General features: G+C 39.0%; 1 protein-coding gene across 1 annotated transcript in view; it reads left to right on the top strand.

Annotated features, from left to right (window-relative positions):
- Nucleotides 1-3,880: 3,880 nt before the first annotated feature.
- Nucleotides 3,881-24,329, top strand: part of TLK1 (tousled like kinase 1) — a 197,692-nt gene continuing 177,243 nt past the window's right edge. Inside the window, exon 1 of the mRNA XM_086718881.1 lies at nt 3,881-3,899. The gene's annotated coding sequence lies outside the window, so the exon portion shown is untranslated. The remainder of the gene's footprint in view (nt 3,900-24,329) is intronic.

The raw sequence follows: 24,329 nt of genomic DNA, 5'->3' as shown, positions 1-24,329 counted from the left end.
CTGAGGTGAATAAAAGATTCTCATCACGACTGACGAGACTTGTAGGAGAGCACACTGTTCTGTATTCATGCAGGAAACTAAACCACACTGTGCCACCCCTGGTCCCTAGGACACTGAGTGTTAGAGTCTTCAGGTGGGTGGGGTGGAGGGGATCCCGGGAAGAATTGAAAGAGGATATGATTGTAGCAGGAGCCAGGCATCAATTATTGAACTCATTGTCTTGCTTCACTTAAACATCATAAAATTTTTTAGATGGAAGGTCCTTGAGAGGTCGCTAACTCAGCAGTTGAGCCAAAAATGTAGAAAGTAATATATTATAAGTGAGTGCAGTTTGTGAATGACTGACTTGGTGGATTACTATATTCTTGTGGATTCAAAGTTCTTCTTCTACATTCGTTCTTTTTTTTTAATGTTTATTTATTTTTGAAAGAGAGAGCACAATCAGGAGAGGAGCAGAGAGAGGGAGACAGAGAATCTGAAGCAGGCAACTGAGCCACCCAGGCACCCTTCCCATGATAGTTCTTTAAGTATGGTTCCAGGACCACCAGCAGCAGCTGCATTTGATCATTTGCATTTAACAGAAATGCAAATTTTCAAGTCCAATCCCAGACCTACCGAATCAGGGGCAATGTGTGATCACAAAGTGCTGGAGTTTATTCTGATGCCCACTCCAGTGTGAGAACCATTGTTAAAGCAGCATTAATTTCATTCACCTGGCACCCAGATGTGCTCTATCAAGGGAGAGCGAAAGGGATGAAGAAATATGCTACATCTACTGTCTAGGGAATGGGGCATAGAGAGATATGCATGTGCACATGTAATGCCCATGTTAAAAAAATATATTCATGACACTTGCTAAAAGGAAGATTTTACTCCCGGAGACTACCACAATGGGGTTTATAACAGGGAATAAAAATCTGGCTCAACTCTGAATACAAGGACAAGTGGAGATTTATAGCCAAAGAGCAGAGTGGGGATCAGCATATGGAAAATTACTAAGATAAAACATCAAAGCTAATGGGATTCTTGCTAGACTGACTGAACAAGATTCTTGCTGAAGGCAGGCCAGAGCGATAAGATATGGAAGGAGGGAAATGAAGAATTTGATCAGATATCAAGGGGGGGGGGGGAGGGAGGATTTTCCATTAAATTGACCCAACAGGATTCTTGCTAAAACTGGACTAATGGCTCAAGGACAGAGCCCAAGGTCAGGGCCTTGAGAGTTTAGAGGAGCCAGAATAGAATTAGGTCAAGGAGAAAGTCTTTGTCACTCATTAGGATAAAAAGTGACCACTACAGGGAAGCAAAATTTACCACCCCAAAAATATATCTCTTTGGCATATGGCTTATTTCGGGCTGATTATTTTTAAGAAAAACAAGGCTCAAGAAGAACCTTTAACCTTCCCGTAGCTGCCTAAAAGGTTTAGGGGGAGGATCTGCTCCCAGAAGGAAGCTATCACCATACATGCGACAGTATAATATGAACTAGGTGTGGTAGAGAGGAATTTAACAAAATTTTTTCATACAAATTCCTGTGTCCTCTTGTGTCCATATAGTCCAGCGAACATTTACCAATTATTTACTCTTTTTCCTCTTCCTGTGAATTGCATTTCTTCCTTTTGAAGTCCCAGACCCTACCCCCTTCTCCTTAGTTCGAGATGACTTACATACCTTGTTTTGCCTGTCTTTGGGATCTCTCATGTTTATGTGGATTCTTGGGAAGTATGTAATTAAATTTGCTTTACTCCTGCTAATCTGTCTTATGTCATTTTAAGCATTCAACAGCCAAAAGAACTAAGAGGGAAGGAAGAAATTTTTCCCTCCCCAACACCTCTCTTGACCCCATTTTACAGATAAGGAGCCTGAGGCGCAAAAGGATTAAAGGACTTACCCATACCACATGGACACGACAGTGCTGACATGAGGCCCTGGTCTGCTCACAGACCACCAGCTTAGAATGTTCTAAAACCACAACCACAGAGTCTGGAAGAGGATGATGGCTGCTGGAGGCAGGATGCAAACCCTTTCTCAAGAGGGATATGGTCCAGTCCAGAGCTTAGACTTGGAATTCAACCATTAGCAAAATCTTTTGGAGTAAAAAAAATTTTTTAAGTGAAAATTTTTCATTTCGCTGAGTACAATTTTAGAAAGTAGCATCTGCTATGACCATAATTTCATAAAAGAAGTGTCATTTTTACACCAAAATAAAATATTAGGTATAATCTTTTTTCAAGTTTATTGATTTATTTTTGAGAGAGAGAGAGAATGAACCTGAGTGGGGCAGAGGCAGGGAGAGAAGGAGAGAGAGAATCTCAAGCAGGCTCCATGCCATCAGCACAGAGCCCGATGTGGGGCTCAATTTCATGAACCATGAGATCATGACCTGAGCTGAAATCATGAGTCAGATGTTTAACCAACTGAGCCACCCAGGCACCCTTGTGTATCTTAAAATAAAAGATAGATCTTTTAAAACACTAAATAAATTTGGCTGTTTTTTCTGGAAAAAATGGTTTTTTACTGTGTGTTTTTCTCTTATTCCCCCCAAAAGCAGGAAAACTTTGTGAACAAATGCTCACAGGAGGCTCAAATGCTCTGCCTTAGAAACTAACAGGGGCCTTGACTACCTGCCTCACCATGCAAGGTGCCATCACCAAGTGGGCATTTGATAAATGTTTTTTGATGATAAAAGTGATGAGGACAGAATGGATTTATAATATTTATTACAGTTGGGAAACTACATGCTAGAAGAACAGAGGACTTAAATTGCTTTTCCAAGGTCACATAACCAGTTATAAAAAGAGCTGGTGCTGGAATTGAAATCGTCTATCTCCTGGTTCCAAATCCTTCACCTTTAGACCACACTGATGTTGATAAAGGAAGTCTAATAGGATGTCTCTTATGTGCTTGAGGCAACATATTAACTTACCCAGGCAAGAACGATATGATAAAATCAAACGTCAGGACTTATTACAAGATATAAAGATAATATCAACCCAAGAGATCTCAGGAAATTTGGGGATTCTAGGTTCAAGTGGCAAAAAGGCAGCATAAGGAAAGGAGGACTGGAGTTTGCAGGAGGGAGCCAGAAATGTTTTGCATGATAAAATGCAACCTCTGGCGTGGCCAGGCTGCACTTATGCAGATACCAATCAATTTCTGGAGTTCCAAACTGGCAAGTCTTGTTAGACAGGCTTTAAACCAAGAGGAAAGGGGGAAAGAGCATCCATTTAACTCATATATCACCAGATATATTTGTGATGTGGAATACTGGACTAAGAGTGGTCAGTGGATAACAGTATTGAAAATTTAAACTTCGGTGTGCACATCAGCAAAATATCTTTATTTGTTATACATCTGTGTTAAAATATGGGGTAACCACACCGTGGCATCTTAAATGAGTTTAACTACGCGAAAAAAGGAAGAGGAAGTGAATTTGCCATGACAAACAGTTTGAAATAATCTGTGGTGAACACCAAAAGGCTTCTTACAACCAAAATCTGTTACAGAAAATGAGCCAGGTAAGAAATAAAACAATACTTTAAATTTCTGTTGCACAAAAGGTTCTGTGACAGTATGTGCCGTGTTGCAGGCGCTGACAATTGTGTAAGATTTGAATTCTCTGGATTGTTGAACATCTGTCTTCAGAGCACTTTTTGGTTTCTAAGAATGTAACATGGGGCAGGAAGTAGAGAAATCAACCAGAAGTAAGGTTTTCATGAGCCCAAAGGAGGTCACCGCAAAGATCTTATGAGATAGACTTGTCTTTAGAAGTGCCTTTGGGACTGTCTGGTCATAACTGCTCTCCCGGGTATGCGCAGCTGTATATATCTGCTGGGTGAAGTTACTCAACAGCCTCTGGGATGCATTCAGGTTCAAATGCAGCTTCCTTTCTCCTGCTGGTAAGTCAGAAAAACTATTTCCTGTTAGCAGGTCCTAGCTTCCCTCTTTACATCTCACAGCATTGTCAGTGAATTAACCTTGCCCTCGCTTAATTAGCCAGCAAGTTCTTCCTTGTAAAGCATCCTAGGTTTAGTCACTAGATGGTTCTGATATAAGGATGTTGCAATACAATGGAAGAAATTTGAAAGTCCAAACTATCCCTGAGCTTTAACACTGCCCTTTCGGTTTCGTTTGTTTTGTTTTGCTTTGCTCTTTTTGCATAGGGAGACTGTCTTTGCTGATGTGGTGTTCAGACCATTAGACAGGCTCATTATGGAGATTTTTCTGATTATTTCTGGGATTGAAATATCTGCCTGTCCCACATACTTTCCTAGGTGTGGTCTCTGGGAGAACTGGTGTTAAAGCTGGAAAAACAGCAGTCACAATGAGGTCTGGGAGGTGGCGAGAGGGATGGAGTGGAGCAGCCCAGCCAGGACTGTTCCACACAAAGGGAACAATATTGACCATGAAGGTATGGGTGGCGTTATAACCGTATTCCTTCTTCAGGGGAGCACTATAAATATACCACACTCAAGCACAGCTTTATTCATCTAAGAATAATCAATTGGTTCACAGATCATGGCAGTGGAAAGATATTCAAATTCAGAAGAGCCATAATAGAACTATTTAATACAAAGAAAATGAAAAGAAATGCAAATTAGGGCACAATATCATATTTTGACTTAAGTAGCTAGTAGAAGGCACGAAACAGGCATCATCATACGTCACCAATGGGTACAAGCTCCTAAACCTTTTGAGAATGTGGATCACAGTGTATTAGTTTGCTAGGGCTGCTATAGCAAAGTACCACAGACCAGGTATCTTAAACCAACAGAAATTTATTTTTTCATAATTGTGGAGGCTAGAAGTCTAAGATCAAGGTGTATGTAGGTAAGGTTGGTTTCTTCTGAGGCCTCTTGCCTTGGCTTATAGATGCTCATCTTGTCTGTCTTCACATGGTCTTCCCTTTGTATATATCTGTGTCCAAATGTTCTCTTCTTGTCAGGGCATCAGGCATATTGGATTAGGGCCCACTCTAACGACCTCATTTTAACTTAGTTAGCTCTTTGAAGAGCCTGCCTCCAAATATAGTCACATTCTGAGGTCCTGGGGGTTAGGACTTCAACAAATGGACTTAAAAAGGGACACTTGACTGACTTTTTAGGAAGCTATACTAAAGAAGTAAGTATAATTCCTCAAATTATAGGATATATATTACTTTCTTATAACCTGCATTTCTTACTCATTACATATTTTTAATACTTCTCTACATATTGAAACACCTATAACATCAATTTTATTTTATTTTTTTTATAATTTTTTTTTAACATTTATTTATTTTTGAGACAGAGAGAGACAGAGCATGAACGGGGGAGGGTCAGAGAGAGAGAGGGAGACACAGAATCCGAAGCAGGCTCCAGGCTCTGAGCTGTCAGCACAGAGCCTGACACAGGGCTTGAACTCAGGAACCGCGAGATCATGACCTGAGCCGAAGTCGGACGCCCAACCGACTGAGCCACCCAGGCGCCCCTATAACATCAATTTTAAATCATTATCTAGTATTCTGTCATACAAACACATTGTCATTTAGTTAACAATTCTTCTATTTTTAATTTAATTTTTTGAATAAGAAATACATGCATACAGTTGCAAATCAAAACAGTATAGAAAGGGTAAACACTAAGAAGTCTCACTCCCATCCTATCCCTCTTTCCTCATAAATAACTCCTTTTATTGGTTTCTTGTGTCTCCTTCCAGTGTTTTCTTATGCAAATAAAAAAGCAAATGCAAATATACATTCGTATTTCCCCTGCTTTCTTACACAACAGAGAACACACTGTTTACACTTCTCTGCACCTTTTTTTTTTTTACTTAATATATTTCTAGACCGTGTCCATTATCAGTACTGCAAGAGCATCCTCATTCTCTCCTACAGCCACAAAACATACAATTGTGTGAATGAACCATAGTTTATTTAACCAGTGTCCTCTGCGGAAGGTTATTTCTCATCTTTTTCTATTACATGAAGAGGGACAAAGAATAAACTTATACATATGTCATTTCCTACAATTACAGGTGTATTGCTAAGATAAATCCCTAGGAGCGGGATTGCTGAGTCAAAATGCCTTTGTAGTTTTGATAGACACCGCCTTGTTGCCCTGCATAGGGGCTGCGCCATTTTGTGAGCAGCGACTAATTTTTCACAGCCTCCCTAGTAGGATGAGCTACAAACTTTTGGATGTTGATCAATATCAAATGCCTCATTTTTGAACATTTAAGTTGCTTCCACTTTCACTACACTTAACAACACTATGATTAATATCCTTATAGCTTTACCTTGGCTCATGTTTTAATTATTCCCTTAAAATAAATTTCTCAAAGTTGATTATGTTGTTCCAGGAGTATCTGCATTTTTAGAGCTTTTTAACTGTACTTAATTGGGGGATTCTTGAAGTCTCCTGGGCTTTCAAGCATGAAGAGGAGCACTCTACCCTCCTGCAACGTAATTAATGCGCTAAGCTTATATAGCTAATAAACAAAACTTAGAAAATCAGTTTTCTTTAAGCATTTAAACATGATTTTAAATTTAATTAATCGAAATCTCTTGAATGGTTTAAAATTTAATTACAAATTTAATATAAAGAATTGTTTAGAATATTTCAAATGCTTTAAACAGCAGTGATAAAACTTACATTTACAATTTTAAAACAGCAATACCCTGAATTCAGTTCGTTTTTATTTTATTATTATTTTTGTTTGTTTAAACTTTTTTTTAACGTTTATTTATTTTTGAGAGAGAGAGAGAGAGAGAACATAGGAGCAGGGAAGGGGCAGAGAGGGGCAGGGGAGGGAGACAGAGAATCTGAAGCAGGCTCTGTACCGTATGCTGTGGGGCCTGAACCCATGAACCATGAGATCATGGCTTCAGTCAAAGTCCAACGCTCAACCGTCTGAGCTACCCAGGTGCCCCTTTATTATTATTTTTTAAAAGATTTTATTTTTAAGTAATCTTTACACCCAGTGTGGAGCTCAAACTCAACAACCCCGAGATCAAGAGTCATATGATCTACTGACTGAGCCAGCCAGGTGTCCTTAATTCATTTAAAAAAATTATTTGTATACTTATTTTTACACCTTCCTAAGGTTGCAACAGTAGCAATTTCTATACTTTCCTGGGATTATACTTTTCTGGTAATTTTCTGAGAGACAAAATTTTAAAAAAGACAGACAGACAGAAAGAAAATAGACTGCTTCAGACTAGGTTAGAGAGCCTGAATTGTCAATTTCATTGACTTGTAGTTTTATCTTCTAAGGTCATTCAAACCTAAATCATCTGTCATCTGAATACTCCCCCTCCCTCTGCCCTTTTTTTTTTTTTTTAAATAGGCTTTCTTTTTTAGAGCAGTTTTAAATTCACAGCAAAATTGAGTGGTAAGTACAGAGAATTCCTATATTCTCCCTGCCCTCACTCACACACAGCCTCCCCCACTATCAACATCCCCCACCAGACAGGTGCATTTGTTGCAACTGAACCCACGCTGACACATCGTTATGACCTAAAGTCCATAGTTTACCTTAACTCACCAAAAGTTCACTTTTGGAGTTGTACGTTCTGTGGGTTTGGACAAATGAATGGCATGTATCCGTCATTATAGTATCATACAGAGTAGTTTCACTGCTCTAAAAATCCTCTATGTTCTGATTGTTCATCCTCCCGTCCCACCTAAGCCCTGACAAACACTGATCTTTTCTTACTATCTCCACAGTTTTGTCTTTCCCAGAGTGACATATGGTTGAAATCATACAGTATGTAGCATTTTCAGACTTGCTTCCTTTAATAATTTGCACTTAAAGTTCCTCAGTGTCTTTTATGGTCTGAGCTCACTTCTTTTTGGTGCTGAATAATATTCCATTGTTTGGATGGACCACAGCTTATTTGTCTGTTCAGCTACTAAAAGACATCTTGGTTGCTTCCAAGTTTTGGCAACTCTAACTAAAGCTACTGTGATATCAGTGTGCAGATTTTTGTGCAGACAGACATTTTCAGTTCATTTGGATAAATACCAAGGGGCATGTAAGAGTATGTTTAATTTTGTAAAAAACCTATAACTGTCTTTCAAAGTGGCTGTATCATTTTGCATTTCCACCAGCAATGGATGAGGGTTCCTATTCTCCACATCCTCACCAATATACGATGTTGTCAGTGTTTTGGATTCGGGCCATTCTCATGGGGGTGTAGTAATATCTCATTGTTGTTTTAATTTGCAATTCCCTAATGAAATATGATGTCGAACATTTTTTCATATGATTATTTGCCATCCGTATGTCTTCTTTGGTAAGATAAGCCCCTTTTTAATAGTTAGATTTTAATCATATCAAGGGAACTTTTCATGTCCACACTTTCGTATAGATTTTAGTTTCTTGTAAGATGATCTCTTTTCCTGAAATAATGTATTCTTTTTTGTTTGCTTGGTCAGCATTATATAAACCAGTAACATGTCCCTGTTAAGTATTAAGTTCTGGTCTTCTAGCACTATAGGGAAACTTACTAGGCCTTGTAAGTAATAAGCCCTTTATAGGTTCATCTCCATGGGGACAAGGATAGAGATTATACTGCCTCCCTCCCTCTTCCGAGCATGTAGCTAATCCATCATCTTTCCACCCTCTCATGGACCCCCTTCTCCTACTTCTTCCTATCTTTGGTAGAGTTTCTACTTTTTTCATTTTATTTGGCTATCTCACAGCTCCATGACTTTCCTTTTTCCTTCTTAATCAAATAGAGAAAATATGTACCATATTTTATCAAATATAAGATGGTATCATCAGCTGTGTCATTATTTTATATACCTCTAAGAAAGAAAAATCTTATTAAACTATACACAATGCCTTAACAATAGTCTGGGATGACTTAGGAACTAGTTAAACTACCCTCTCAACACTCTGAAATTCTTTTATTTCTTACAAGGGATTTGGCAATAGTTCCTGCCTTCAGTTATAGTTCTTGGTGTGTGATAAGAATCTTTTTGTATGTATCTTAGTAACAAAATATAACCAGCTCCATCTATTTGTGGGCATTTTTCTTTCTCAGTTTCCATAAAGTACTTGGTTGTTTCATTGAACAAAAATATGAAAAATATGTTGCCATTCCTCTGAAGATGAAGTCCTCACTAATATCAAATGCACATTCCATTGCTCTGTTTCACTGCCTTTCTATGTACACAATACCTCATTTCAACAAATGCCAAAATTACAGAAGAAACTTTTTTTACACATTTCAAATGACAGTTAAATTCAACCTGTAAAATACCAACAATGTACGTTACTTAGTGAAAGTGAAAACATCATGAACAGCTGTGACCAAGTATGAACACGCAGCTCTTCACCAACAGCAATTTATAAAGCCATTCACAGTAGAAGCACAGTTTTAGAGATGTTAAAAATGTAAAAAAATAAAGGGGGGGGAGGGGCACCCGGGTAGCTCAGCTGATTGAGCATCTGACTCTTGGTTTTGGTTCAGGTCACCATCCCAGAGTTATGGGATTGAGCCCCACGTCAGGCTCTGTGCTTGAGCATGAAGTCTGCTTAAGATTCTTTCTCTCTTAGGGTGCCTGGGTGGCTTAGTAGGTTAAACATCTGACTTCGGCTTGGGTCATGATCTCACAGTTCATGGGTTCAAACCCCGTGTTGGCCTCTGTGCTGACAGCTCAGAGCCTGGATCCTGCTTAAGATTCTGTGTCTCCCTCTCTCTCTCTCTGCCTCTTCCCTGCTTCTGCTTTCTCTCTCTCTCAAAAATGAATAAATATTTTTTTAAAAAAAGGATTTTCTCTCTCCCTCTGCTCCTCTCCCCTGCACACTCTCTCTCTAAAAAAAAAAAAAAGTTATCTTAGAATCAATAACTATGTATCTATAACTCATTAATTGTCATTTTCCATTAGAAAAAGCATAACACCCATAAATGTCAACATTCCCCTATTTATTAAAAATACACTTTAGGGGCACCTGGGTGGCTCAGTGGGTTAAGCATCTGACTCTTAATTTTGCCTCAGGTCATGATCTCATGGTTCGTGAGTTGGAGCCCCACATCGGGCTCTGTGCTGACAGCTCAGAGCCTGGAGCCTGCTTTGGATTCTGTCTCCCTCTCTCTCTGCCCTTCCCCCACTTGGGTTCTCTCTCTCTCTCAAAAATAAATTATCAGTAAAAAAAATTTTTTTTTAAATACACTTTAGAAAATTAAGCATAGGGGCTCCTGGGTGGCTCAGTTGGTTGAGCATCTGACTCTTAATTTTGCCTCGGTCATGATCCCAGGGTTGTGGGATCAGGCCCCACATCAGGCTCCATGCTGAACTCAGCGTGGAGCCTGCCTTGGGTTCTCTCCCCACCTCTGCCCCTCTCCCCTGCTCATGCTCACTTGCTCTCTCTCTCTGTCTCCCAAAAAATTAAGCATATTCTACTGCATTTGCCTTATTTAGGTTACAACTTTCATTTTATATAATATATGTAGACTTTTCCTTTTTTGTGTATCATTAAAGATTCATGGGTTTTCACAGATGAAACTCATTTAGTTGGCTATATCTTGTTTTCTTTAGGTTGGCTTCATCATCCTTTTGACATTGCCCTGATATTTTATAAACATCCTTGCTTTCTGAAAACATTAAGATATATTAAGCCTATCTTGATTTTTCTCTCTATTGTAGGATGTGAAATTAGATACTTTTAATGGCTGCTAGAATTAAAGACCAAAATCTGGGCATAACCTAGGGGTAACAAATTAGATTCCATGCCTGGTGTATCCAGGACATTGACTATGCCAGGCCACTTTGATAGCAGAGCTGGAAAAAATTATTTCTCTTTGATAATCTTGAGTTGACATTTATTTCTCCACTTTAACAGTAACATTCCAATCTAACTTTAAGTCCTCTAAGTTCTGACCCAATAAAGAATTTTTTTAAGTTTATGTATTTATTTTTGTTTGAGAGAGAGAAAGAGAGAGAGTACGCTTGTGTATGAGTTGGGGAAGAGTAGAGAGAGAGGGACAGAGAGAATCCCAAGCAGGCTCAGCATGGAGTCTGATGTGGGCCTTGATCTCACAACTGTGAGATCATGACATGAGCCAATATCAAGAGTTGGTTGTTTAATCGACTGAGCTACCCAGGCACCCTGCCCGCCCATATAGAAATTTTGAATTTGTTTTCTATACAACATACTACTTAAGTATTTAACCCCTCACTTAACCATAGTTTTATCATCCCCTCTCTTATTGTTTTTTTTTTTTAAGATTTTTTTTTAAAAGAGATCTCTCCACCCAACATGGGACTCGAATCCACAACCTCTGACCAAAAGTCACATGCTTCACTGACTGAGCCAGCCAAGCACCCCTCATATCCTTTCTTATAATCCTTATATATTTCATCATTCACCAATCTGTAGTACCTCATTTGACACTGCTAAATTTCCTTCAAGAAATTTCTACACTCATGCTCATACCGGCATTACTCACAACAGCCAAAAGGTGGAAGTAACCCAAATGTCTGTTGACTGGTGATTGGCTAAACAAAATGTGGTACATACATAACATAATAGATTATTCTAATTTGAAAGGAAGGAAATTCTGACAACATCTGTGCTGCAACATAGATGAAATAAGCTAGTTGCACAAAAGACAAATGCTGTATTATTCAACTTATATGAGTTACCTAGAGTAGTCAAATTCATAGAGACAGAAAGTAGAACGGTGGTTGCCAGGGCTGGGCATGGGGGAATGCGGAGTTGTTTAATGGGTATAGAGTTTCAGTTTTGGAAGATGAAAAGCGTCTGGAGATTGGTTACACAGCAATGTGAATGTACTTAACCCTACTTAACTCTGGTTAAGATAGCAAATCTTATGTAGAGTGTATTTTCCCACAGGTAAAAACAAAATTTTATTCCTACTTTCATCAGTAGGGTATAGGAGTATTTATTTCTCCTAAAATTACTTCTATAATGAAAACAGCAACTAGTTTTATTTTTCAAAGTTTAATGAAGTTGATTGGAAGAATTAACCATCCTTAACAATATACGAATATTGTTAAGCACTTCTTGTAAATTTTGCGATGGAGAGTGAAAACATCCTTTAAGAATGGGTTCTTAACTTGAGGGTCCATGGATTTTTAGATCTATCACCAGGTTGCAGAACCCCTGAGCTTGTGTGCCAAATCACATGGGTGTCCATATGTGTTTCCCACCCCCTGAGAGAGAATCTATCGTTTACATCAAATTCACAAAAATCTGTGTGACTCTAAAAGGAGCTTAATCCTATTGTTCTACAGAAATAGAAATCTTCAAAAGTGCCAGAATTGAGATTTGAAAATAATTTAAAATGCTACCAAAATAGACCAGATGTAGCAATCTAACAGGTAAACACAAAATTCTGCTTTTATGTTCAAAAAATTAATTTCTCAAGTGGAACCCCAGCTTAATCTCACTTCACGTGAAAACATCTGGGGAAGTAAGAGCAATCTTCTTTATCTCAGCCGCACATCAGAATTATCCGCAGCTCTATCCAAACATATAGATGCCTGGGCTACTGCGCTGAAGACTTTAATTCAGTAGGTCTGTGATAGGCCTTAGCATCTGTATTTTTCTGAAGTTCAACAGTTGTTGCTAATGAACCCTTGTCCTGGGTTAAGCACTGTGGTTTTAGACAACTTAAAATTGAATCCCCACTCCCATGTCACTAGCTGGGGGACTCTGCTAGCATTAGATGATTCATCTATAAAATGGGAGTAAAACTGTCCCCGATTTCATCATGTTATGATGAAGGTAAATGAGTTAATGTCTTAATGGGGCTTCCACATTTAGCAAATAAATATAGAAGACACACAGTTAAATTTAAATTTTATTTTATGTTTTCATTGAAATTTTAGATAATTTTTTCGTATAAGTATAATCATGTAATATTTAGGACATACACTAAAAAAATAGTTCATTGTTTATCTGACCTCAAATTTAACTGAGTATTTTGTATTTTGTCTGGCAATCCTATGTCTTACGCATGGTGGGAACTCAAAAAATGTTAACGAAACCCAATAACAGTCCAAAACTGTAGCTTCTACATGAGCCCTGAGTGTGAGGCAAGTTGTTTAAATGCTTGAATAGTTGGCTAACTATCTGGCTATAAGTAGTTTTAGGCTAAATTAATGGTGAAGTCCAGCCAAGGGAAATGAGTTTCATCTCCCTTTCCTGTGGTTTGAGTAAGCTGGAGTAAAATTCGGGAAGACTTGAGCAGAAAAGATGAGTTCAGGGTGATGGAAAAACTCCCTTTAAGAACCACTTAGATTTCTTCAGAGTTGTACCAAGGTAAAGATGAGAACCAAAGTAGAAGATTGACCTCGAAGTGGCTGTTAGGCAACTGTGAGGAAAATTCTCAAGAGCTAGACCAGTCTATACATCCAGTAAGCTAAAATCTAAAGAGCAGTTGAGTTTCTCACCAACTGTAGCTGGGTGACTCCTGTCAAAAGTGTCACAAAGGTCAGGGCGCCTGGGTGGCTCAGTTGGTAAAGCTTCCTACTTCAGCTCAGGTCATGACCTCACTCTCTGGGAGTTTGAACCCCATTGGGCTCTGTGCTGACAGCTCAGAGCCTGGAGCCTTCTGCAGATTCTATGTCTCCCTCTCTCTCTTCCCCTCTTTCTCTCTCTCAAATGAATAAACATTAAAAAAAATTTTTTTTTAAGTGTCACAAAGGTAAAAAAAAAAAAACAAAAAAAGTGTCACAAAGGTGATTTCCTAATTGAATGGTTGTATATATGGCCCAGTTGTCCTCCCAAATGCTCCAAAATAAGGTCAGGCAGAGTTAGTGTTGATAATGTGACTCTTACCAAATAATGACTCTTCATCCAGGAATTTCGAAGGATGTTCAGTGATTGATGATGAAATATTATATGTATATGTGTAAACAGTGAGATGGCAATTAAGTCACAATTAACAAGCATTGGTAAAGTGAATTTAAAACAAATCACTTGGGGCACCCGGGTGGCTCAGTCAGTTGAGCGTTGGCTTCTGCTTAGGTCATGATCTCTCAATCTGAGTTCGAGCCCCGTGTCGGGCTCTGTGCTGACAGCTCAGAGCCTGGAGCCTGCTTTGGATCTGTGTCTCCCTCTCTCTCTGCCCCTCCCCCACTCATGCTCTGTCTCTCTCTGTCTCAGAAATAAATAAACATTAAAAAAATTTTTAATAAAAAAATAAAAAATAAATAAAATGAATCACAAACTTACTCTATAAATGTGCAGGCTTTTGTGATGAAATTAGGATGAGGAACACAGATAATATAAGACAGGTCTTAGTCAAGTGCCTTATGTGACTTAGAAGCAATTTTCAAATTTCAAATAAAAGACAATATAAACTGAAACTGATTGATCCTACTATATTTCTGATACTAATCAGTACCCGATATGAATCTCCCAAATAGTTTCGATTTTGTCCAATTTAGCTCGACTGAATTTTAAAATTTCTAAGATCAAGCCTACCTTTATGGATCCCAATACATCACACCAGGATTGTAAAATGTGGGCTATGTAAGTCATCCTAAGGGAATGCAGAGAAAAGAATCATGGCTTCCACGTAGTCATGTGATAAAGGTATGTTCAAATCATTATTGTTGCACAGACCAAAATTTAAAACTCCTTTATGTGATAGTATCACTCAGTTGAAATTTAACTACCCAGCATGCAGGATGGCAAAAGAAACAGCTGAAGGATGCACTGAAGCATTTTAAGTAATATAATGTTACTGTGCAATGCTGAGAAATAGCAACTCTGATGGGAGGGGAAGTGAAAACCTCACTATTTCTATTTCTATTGTGTTTTCCAAAGAAGGGGTATGCTTATTTGCCTATTTCAATGGGGTTTTATTTTCTAATAGCACTGGTCCTCTCAATGAGGAGAAAAGCTCTTGCCACATTGGCCCTCTTTCCAGTCTTTCACATTTATATTAGTGGCTCCCATGTTTTTAGGAAAAGGGAGTCCAGGAGCCACTATCGTAAGCTGTGTCAAAGGTGTTCCATCTACTTGGCAGTTACTAATTATTCACTGTGCAATAGTGTTCTTCTCCCTTAGACTTTTTCTATTTAGAATATCAACAAGGGGTGCCTGGGTTGCTCCGTTGGTTAAGTGTCCGACTCTTGACTTCGGCTCAGGTCATGATCCCACGCTTCGTGAGATCGAGCCCTGCATTGGGCTCTGCGCTGACAGCAAAGAGCCTGCTTAGGATTCTCTCTCTCCCTCTCTCTCTTTGCCCTTTCCCCACATGTTCTCTCTCTCTCAAATAAATAAACTTAAAAAAAAAAAAGAAAATGTTTTAGGAAGATAAAATATCAACAGAATTGCAGGTTACTTGTTCACTGTAGTCTGTACATGAAGACACAAAAAATATGAAACTTCAAATTCCATGATTTCTACTGTGTAGAACATTTTCAAGAGATTAGGCTCTAAAATTTACAGGTTCTGTTTTGAATTTGCAAGATAATCCTTCCTCATGACTGAAAAATACTTCCCCAACAAAGAGGACCACTAGATCTGCTGTTTTAGCTATGCCCCACTCCCAAAACAAACATACAGGAAAACCCACTGGCTGAGTGATCCTTTGAATTTCCAAGGGACTCTGGGCTTTAGATATCAAGGCTCAGAAAGACTCAATATTCCTGGGGCTTTTAGATTTCAGAGTGACCCTGGCATGATTTTGTGGGCTAGCCTAGAAAACTAACCTAAAAGACACACATACACATTGCTAATAAAATACTACTTCTTTTTTTAAAAAAATTTTTTTTCAACATTTATTTATTTTTGGGACAGAGAGAGACAGAGCATGAACGGGGGAGGGGCAGAGAGAGAGGGAGACACAGAATCGGAAACAGGCTCCAGGCTCTGAGCCATCAGCCCAGAGCCTGACGCGGGGCTCGAACTCACCGACCGCGAGATCGTGACCTGGCTGAAGTCGGACACTTAACCGATTGCACCACCCAGGCGCCCCTAAAATACTACTTCTAAGATAAACAAATAATAGTTACAGATGCCCTTTTAGAAAATAATCTTTTCATTATTTTGGAAAAAGAATTTAGGGACATGGCCCTTTCATTAGAAATTTACTGGGTGAACAGGACTTGAGGTTTATTTTTTAGTAACTTGTGTTACATATTACCAAAAATGTTGATTCTGGCGATATCAGAGCCATGCTTTATTCATTTTAATCTATTAAAACAAAGCACTGAAATATGGAAATGTGCTATAAATTTGTGTTAACATTGATCAGTAGGTAAATAGAGAGGAAAGACTTTAAGTTAAAATCAGTAAAGAACAGGGGTGCCTGGGTGGCTCAGTCAGTGAAGTGTCCAACTCTGGCTCAGGTCATGATCTCACAGTTTGTGAGTTCGAGCCCCGTGTCAGGCTCTGTGCTGACAGCTTGGAGCCTGGAGCCTGCTTTGGATTCTCTGTCTCCCTATCTCTCTGCCCCTCCCCCACTTGTGCTCTGTCTCTATCAAAAATAAATTAATGTAAAAAAAAATTTTTAAAAATCCGTAAAGAACTGAAATAAGCAAATATTTGCTTTTTTTGGATTGAAGAATAAATTTATTATGGTCAGATTTTTCTGGTCATGCACGGTTTTGAAGGCCATTTGTAATCACCTGTCATTTCTATCCCTCAGTCAATCAGACCTACTTCTGATGCATCTTTGGATACTGGTCTAACTTCCCAATCTCATCACCGCCAACCCAACCACCAACTCTATCCAGCCCAGCTGCTCTCACAACCTGCTCATTCAATAGTTATAATGGCCCTTTTATACATCCTATCCAAACCCACTCCACTCCTCTACTTTGGCACACTCATTCTAGGATTTTTCCACTGTAGTTTTAAATGTGCACACTTTTACATTGAAAATTATTCTTCTCATCCATAAGATGCAAATATTTTACATATTTTTTGCAGTTGAGATATTGGGGCTCTATGGATCCATTGTTTTCTTAACTGGTGCCTGTGAGTAGAAAAGTTTCATGCTTTAATTAATTGAACTAACACATTTGTAGCACATTAATTGAGCCTGTGCATTTATATCACACGTTAGATATGCACATCAAATACATTCATAATGTATTTCCAGTTGGCTAGCCTACATCCTTTGCCTTTCTCTCTGTCTCTCTTTTTTTCTTTTTGTACTTGTTTATCCCTGGTAACTATAGAACATAGATGAATACTTTCTTTAGGTAAACTTTTGGACGTGAGCTGTGATTTAAGAGGGGAAAGACCATCTCCCCTATGTAAGTTGCTTATGTAAACATTTATTGACCATCTGCTCTGGGCCAGGTGGCATGCTAAGTATTAAGGATACCTAGCCCTAACGGGCACATAATGTCTATTCTATCTACAAGAAACTTTGCGCAGTGGGTCTCATAACTTAGCATTCTTAGGAGTCATGTGAGGGTTACTAGTTGAAATGCGGATTCTGGATTTCTCACCTACCCCTATTTTTAAACTTTGGGGTGGGGCCCAGGAATCTGTATTTTATTTTATTTTTTTATTTATTTTATTTTTTTAGGAATCTATATTTTAGTAAGTGATTCTGATGTGCACAGTCCATTGCTAACACTTAAAAAAATTTTTTTTAATGTCTGTTTATTTTTGAGAGAGAGCTAAAGAGCATGAATGGGGGAGGGGCAGAGGGAGAGGGAGACACAGAATCCCAAGCAGGCTCCAGGCTCCAAGCTGTCAGCACAGAGCCTGATGAGGGCCCAAACCCATGAACTGTGAGATTATGACCTGTGCCGAAGTCGGACATTCAACCGACTGAGCCACCCAGGCACCCCTGCATTGAAAACACTTTTAAAACACAACACTAAATTCTATTGAATGTTTAAGGAAAATGCTATTTCAAGGAAGATGTTATTTAACCAGTTTCCTTTTCCATAATTTTTTTCATCATTTTTTTAAAATAAGAAATCTCATATTCTGACATTACCAGTTAAGAATAAGAAGATTTAGGGGCTGTGCTGGCAGCTCAGAGCCTGGAGCCTACTTCAGATTCTGTGTCTCCCTCTCTCTCTGCTCCTCCCTTACTCATGCTCTGTCCCTCAAAAATAAACATTAAAAAAATATATATTTAAAGTATAAATACTTTACTAGAAGCCTAGAAATTTATCCTGTATTTTCCCCCCAGCATTAACCCATAAAATTAAATACCTTGTAACACTGTTACAACAATGTTATCACTCTGTAAAAGTTTAGCTTTCAAAGTTTACTACTCTGAGTCTGCTTTTTCTTTGTAGACACTTTTCCTGCAAGTAGGGTCTCCTGCTTCAAGGAGAGGAACATTTAGTGTTTCTAGTCCAACTAAAGGCCTAAATTATGATTTGCTTGAGATGTGGCTGCTAGCCATATGTGCTCTACTTGGAAAGAGATTGTTTTTAGGGGCCTACTTATTTATTTTTTTAATGCTTCAGGAGTTTATTTCAGTTTGTCTCACCAAAACCAGAAAATCTGGAGAAAGTAGAATTTGGTAATTCAAAATTTCCTTAATGATTTAAGAAAGTAGAGAAGCAATGACATTTACATATATTATGCAATTTAGGGTGGAAAATGTTGATATGACTACATCCTGACATTAAAAAAAATACTTTTGACAGTGTTTTCTAATTACCAACAGTGATGGCTGTGTAGAATTTGGTAGTTTTCTTTTAAAATTGGTATTTTGAGTTTGATCAGGCAAAGGCCCCACTCCCAGCCGGACCCCCACTCACCCCCCCCCCCATCTTAAACCTTCTTTTCCAAATCACTGTGAAGTCTCTCCTACAGCCAGGCTGACATCAGCCTCCAGACTACTTTTGTACCTTTTTTGCATTTCAACTGCAAGTTATTTAGGCTTTTAGAGCTGCTTAAAGGGATGCCCTTGCTCACCCTACTGAGAGGAAATCCATTGTCCTAACTTCTCTACCAACTGTATCCATGCAGCTAAGGATGTATATATATACCTACATATAAATTGACAGTTACTTGGCTGCCATATATATGATTATATATGATATTGCTGTATATTTGTCAATTTTTGACAGCATTAAAAAAAATCTGTGTGATTTTTTAAATTTACATCCAAGTTAGTTAGCAAATAATGCAACAATGATTTCAAGAGTATATTCCTTAATGCCCTTTACCCATTTAGCCCCCCCCCACAACCCCTTCAGTAACCCTCTGTTTGTTCTCCATATTTAAGAGTCTCTTATGTTTTTGTCCCCCTCCCTGTTTTTAAATTATTTTTGCTTCCCTTCCCTTACGTTCATCTGTTTTGTCTCTTAAAGTCCTCATATGAGTGAAGTCATATGATATTTGTCTTTGTGTGATATTTTTTAATAAGCAGGAGACAATTACCCACATTACATTTAAATAAAATAAAACAGGGGCGCCTGGGTGGCTCAGTCGGTTAAATGACTGACTTTGGCTCAGGTCATGATCTTGCATTTTGAGAGTTCCAGCCCGGTATCAGGTTCTGCCCTGACAGCTCAGATCCTGGAGCCTGCTTTGGATTCTGTGTCTCCCTCTCTCTGCCCCTCCCCCACCTCCACTTGTGCTCTGTCTCTCTCTCTCTCTCTCTCTCTCTCTCTCAAAATTAAAAAAATGTAAATAAAATAAACAATCCCACCATGTCTCTCTTAAAATAGCTACAATGCCTTTGATCTAATTGGAATCTTAACAGAAAATCTTATAAGAGCAATCATTTTGTTTATTTAAAAAAATTTTTTTTATGTTTTTATTTTATTTTGAGAGACAGAGAGAGACAGAGTGTGAGTGGGGGAGGGGCAGAAAGACAAGGAGACTCAGAATCCAAAGCAGGCTCCCGGCTTCCGGCTTCCAACTCTGAGCTATCAGCACAAAGCCTGATGCAGGGCTCCAACTCAAGAACCTCGAGATCATGACCTGAGCCAAAGTCTGATGGTTAACTGACTGAGTCACCCAGGCATCCCCCTCCCTGCCCCCACCACTTCTAATTTTTATTCAAATTTTACTGAACTTTTCTTTCATCTACAAAAATTACTCTACTCCATAATAAAGACTGTGAAACTCAAAGTTAAATAATAAGTTATCAACTTTGCTTCATGTGTGAAAAAAAAAATTACAGGATTTCATAAGATTTCTTTACATACTCCTCTTCTTCAGTTAACTTACTTCTGCAAGTATGGATGATTACAGCACAGGTCCCCATGAAAGATTGCAGCACTAGGCTGCTATATATAGCTGTGCAGGTTGTACAGTTCACAATCTGCACAATTGTATGGGACAGCTCTGATTTCAGAGGCTTATCTTCCTACATTTCCTGGGCTTTGTGTTTGCAGTCTAATAAGAATAGAAACCAAAGAAGGGCACCTGGGTGGCTCAGTCGGTTAAGCGTCCGACTTCAGCTCAGGTCACGATCTCGCGGTGCGTGAGTTTGAGCCCCATGTCGGGCTCCAGGTTGATGGCTCAGAGCCTGGAGCCTGCTTCCGATTTTGTGTCTCCCTCTCTCTCTGCCCCTCCCCCGTTCATGCTCTGTCTCTCACTGTCTCAAAAATAAATACACTAAAAAAAAAAAAAAAAAAAAAAAAAAAGCTGCTGAGGATTCAACTCAGTTTAAAAAAAAAAAAAAAAGAATAGAAACCAAAGAAATATATTTCGTCAATAGAAAGCTCCAGTTATGCCCTCCATGCAGTGGCATATAAGCCATTTGCTTTCAACACAAGAGGTTAAAAAAAAGATCCAAATATGTCAAGACCAGGACAATTGCATTATTAAAGCAATAAATAAATAATAAAAGCAAATAGAAAGCTCAAAGTCGTTGAGCTCGGAGTCATGGAGATGTATCTTGTGTCATTTAAGATACAAGATTTATGAAGTCATGATGGTAGTGATTCCACTCCTCCTAAAGTAGGCCTTTCATTCTCCCTTAGGATTTATATATATTTTTAAAGACTATTTTTTAAGTTTATTTATTTATTTTGAGAGAGACAGAGACAGAGACAGAGAGCATGCATGTGTGCACATGGGAAGGGCAGAGAGACAGGGAGAGAGAGAATCCCAAGCAGGTTCTGTGCTGTCAGTGTGGAGCCCTACACAAGGCTTGAACTCAAAAATGATGAAATCACGAACTGAGCCAAAATTAAGAGTCAGTCTCTTGGGGTGCCTAGGTGGCTCAATCCAGTTAAGCATCCGACTATTGATTTGGGCTGGGGTCATGATCTCGGGTTTGTGGGTTCATGCCCCCACCTCAGGCTCTGCACTGACAGCATGGAGCCTGCTTGGGATTTTCTCTCTCTGTCCCTCCTCTCTCTCCCTCTCTTTCCCTCAAAATAAAAAAATGCACTAAAAAAAAAAGAGTTGGTCACTTAACCAACTGAGGCACCCAGGCGCCCCTAGGATTGATATTTCTAAGCATGGCCGCTAACTTCAGGCACTTGATTTATCTTAGCACATGGATGAGGTCACAAATTCCCTTTGATCAAATGCTTGTTGTCAGTACTGTACAAATTTATACCTGAGCAGAATGTTTTGAAATGTAAACGTAAATAAGATTTCTTATAGCAATCCAAAAGCAACCCAAACTAGCTTTATTAGTAACCAAGGAAAATTAGCAGGCTTTTATACCGTAATCATTACACGGATTCTATAACTAAAAACTAACAAGTGCATGTGTTTAAGTATTTTTTTTTAATTTTTTTTTAACGTTTATTTATTTTTGAGACAGAGCATGAATGGGGGAGGGTCAGAGAGAGAGGGAGACACAGAATCTGAAACAGGCTCCAGGCTCTGAGCTGTCAGCACAGAGCCCAACGCGGGGCTCGAACTCACGGACCGCGAGATCGTGACCTGAGCCCAAGTCGGACGCTTAACCGACTGAGCCACCCAGGTGCCCCTAAGTATTATTGATGCAATAGGTGACTGATTCCAAATCTGAGAATAATAATATGGAAACATAATCAAGTAACAACATCCTCCATTACAATCTTCTCTTTTGTGAACAGGTTCAAGACCTGCCTTATGAATGGCTAGAAAAACAGTCAGCATCATGTTGGAATTTGAAATGTGTACAGATGGTCCTCTAACATTGTCTTAAACTATTTCTGCCCTTTGGGCCATGGCACCCTAAAGTCCATTATTACAAGATTGGTTTCTTTTGTTATCAAGAGCTCTTTAAAGTCCAAATGCCCTTTGGAGACTTGCCATTTGTGGTATGAACATAACAATAATATGAATTAAATATTTGTACATCCACTTTGAGCAAAAATTCTGAAGATGTATTCTAGGGTAAATAGGATTCTGTGATTAAATTAGATTGGGAAAATGTGGAATCAAAGTCAGTCCCCTTGCACTTTTCAAAGCTCTGAAGATGCTAGTGCATTGGGAATCTTCAGAGAACATTCTAATGGGCAGCATGCCTACAATGTATTTTACCAAAGAAGGAGAAATTTGTGAGATTGATGTTTTACTGGACATCCTTAGGGAGGGGTGTTGACCTTGCCGGGTAAACCCCTTCTAACATCCAAGCAGAAAGAATGTTAATATGGGTACATGATAAATGGAGTTCTTAAGGATACAGTGGGAGGAGTAAGGGAATTAACAGCTCAATTTCCTTTTGCTTCGTCCTGTGGCCCTCTCTTGGCTGCTGTGGGATACCTGACAGTGACCTTCACCTAAGAAGACCAAGTGAATTCAGGGTACAGCTCCGGCGAAAGGACACTTCACATGGGCATCTGCAGCCAGCTTTGATTCTGACTTGACGGTAGATTGTTACCTTTACATGTAAAGGTGAATCTGGAAGCCTTCAAGATTACTTCTCACTGGGGGACTCACAGGGTTCCTGAGGCTCAAGGGCAGATCCAGGTTCCATGAGGCTTGAAAGTTACTCAGTTTGTAGTAACTTGTTAAAGGAAACTTGTTCACAGAAAGAATACAAAATTAGGGACAAAAGTGACTATTTAAAATGAGGAAAGAAATTAAAACAAATTGGATTTTTTAAACTGACAAACTCCATGAATATCACAATATCTAGGGAAAACAACACAAGTTTGATTTCCTGCCTGACACACTTCAATTTTTAATATATAATTTTTTAATTTTTAAAATTTTATTTATTTACTTATTTATTTATTTTTGCTGCATGCTTGTTGTTTGCCTCTTCCTAGGAAGGTTTCAAAGATTTTGTGTAGACTAGAAAGATAATAGAGGCTTTCCTCTAGCAAGCTTGAAATGTGTTACTGAAAATTTAGAAAAGTTTCTCTCTTTTTTTTGACACTTTAAAATTTATTTTTGAGAGAGAGAGAGAGCGCACGTGTGCACACGCGAGTAGGGGAGGGGCAGAAGGAGAGAGACACGGAATGTGAAGCAGGCTCCAGGCTCTGAGCTGTCAGTGCAGAGCCCAGTGCGGTGCTCTAACCCATGAACTGAGAGATCATGACCCGAGCCGAAGTCAGACGCTTAACCGACTGAGCCACCCAGGTGCCCCTAAAAAAGTTTCTTTCGCCAGCATATCTTATCAGAAATGTCATGTAAAATTTTAGGACTATTGTCAAATTTGGGGAACTTTTACCTAGTTTCTTTCATATATGAGAGCATCTCAAGTCTTCTTGTCAGTAGTCACTGACTAATTGACTACTCTTCGGTTGAAGACACTCACTGACAGTTTGTCCCCAATGTCCTTTTGTAGTGGCTTATTAACTAGCTTTATGTTGAGCCCTGTACCTTCACATCATGGTGCCAGGTGAATTAGCACAGTGGGCCGCAGGAGTATTCCTGGAAACAATTCCTATGCTGGCAATGACTCAACTATACACAGAACCTACTTAATGTGTGAGTCTCCTTGATATATCCCATTAAATTCAAATGGAATGTGTCCTCAATTTAGCTCTGACTTAGCTTCGTTCCCCAAATGCCCGTGGCCATTCCAACAACACTCACCTGTCACAAGGGTGGGAAAGTCAGAGTGGGAAGAACATAGATATTAATTAATTGCCATTAAAATATCTTAAGGTGAAAAATCTACCAAAATATATGACGTTGTGAACACATGTTTCCCAGGGCCTTGGAGGGGGTCCATATAAGTGAAGGAACTGAAGTATCAGCTTCATCAGCATCAGGGGCAATTTCCTTGTGAAGTTCATACCCTTTCAAGATCAAGTGCCTCTGAATTAGATCTTCAATACTGCACTAACTTGAACAGTCTGCTATGCATATATCCTATAGAAACCAAGAGTATGGCAATGTTCCAGGAAACAAAACAGTTCACAACTTTCCTTACAGCTTGAGGTGGCCATGTGAGACAAGCTTTGGTCAAGGAGGCATTAGTGAAATGTCACTAAATGGAGGTTTCTGAAAAATCTCTTCCAGGTTTTAGTGAGCAC

The sequence above is a fragment of the Puma concolor genome, chromosome C1 (assembly GCF_028749965.1).
Source record: "Puma concolor isolate L17-30 chromosome C1, mPumCon1.1.hap2, whole genome shotgun sequence".
Taxonomy (NCBI): Eukaryota; Metazoa; Chordata; class Mammalia; order Carnivora; family Felidae; genus Puma; species Puma concolor.
Note: the sequence above shows the minus strand (reverse complement) of the source record. Positions and strands in the feature narration are given on the sequence as shown.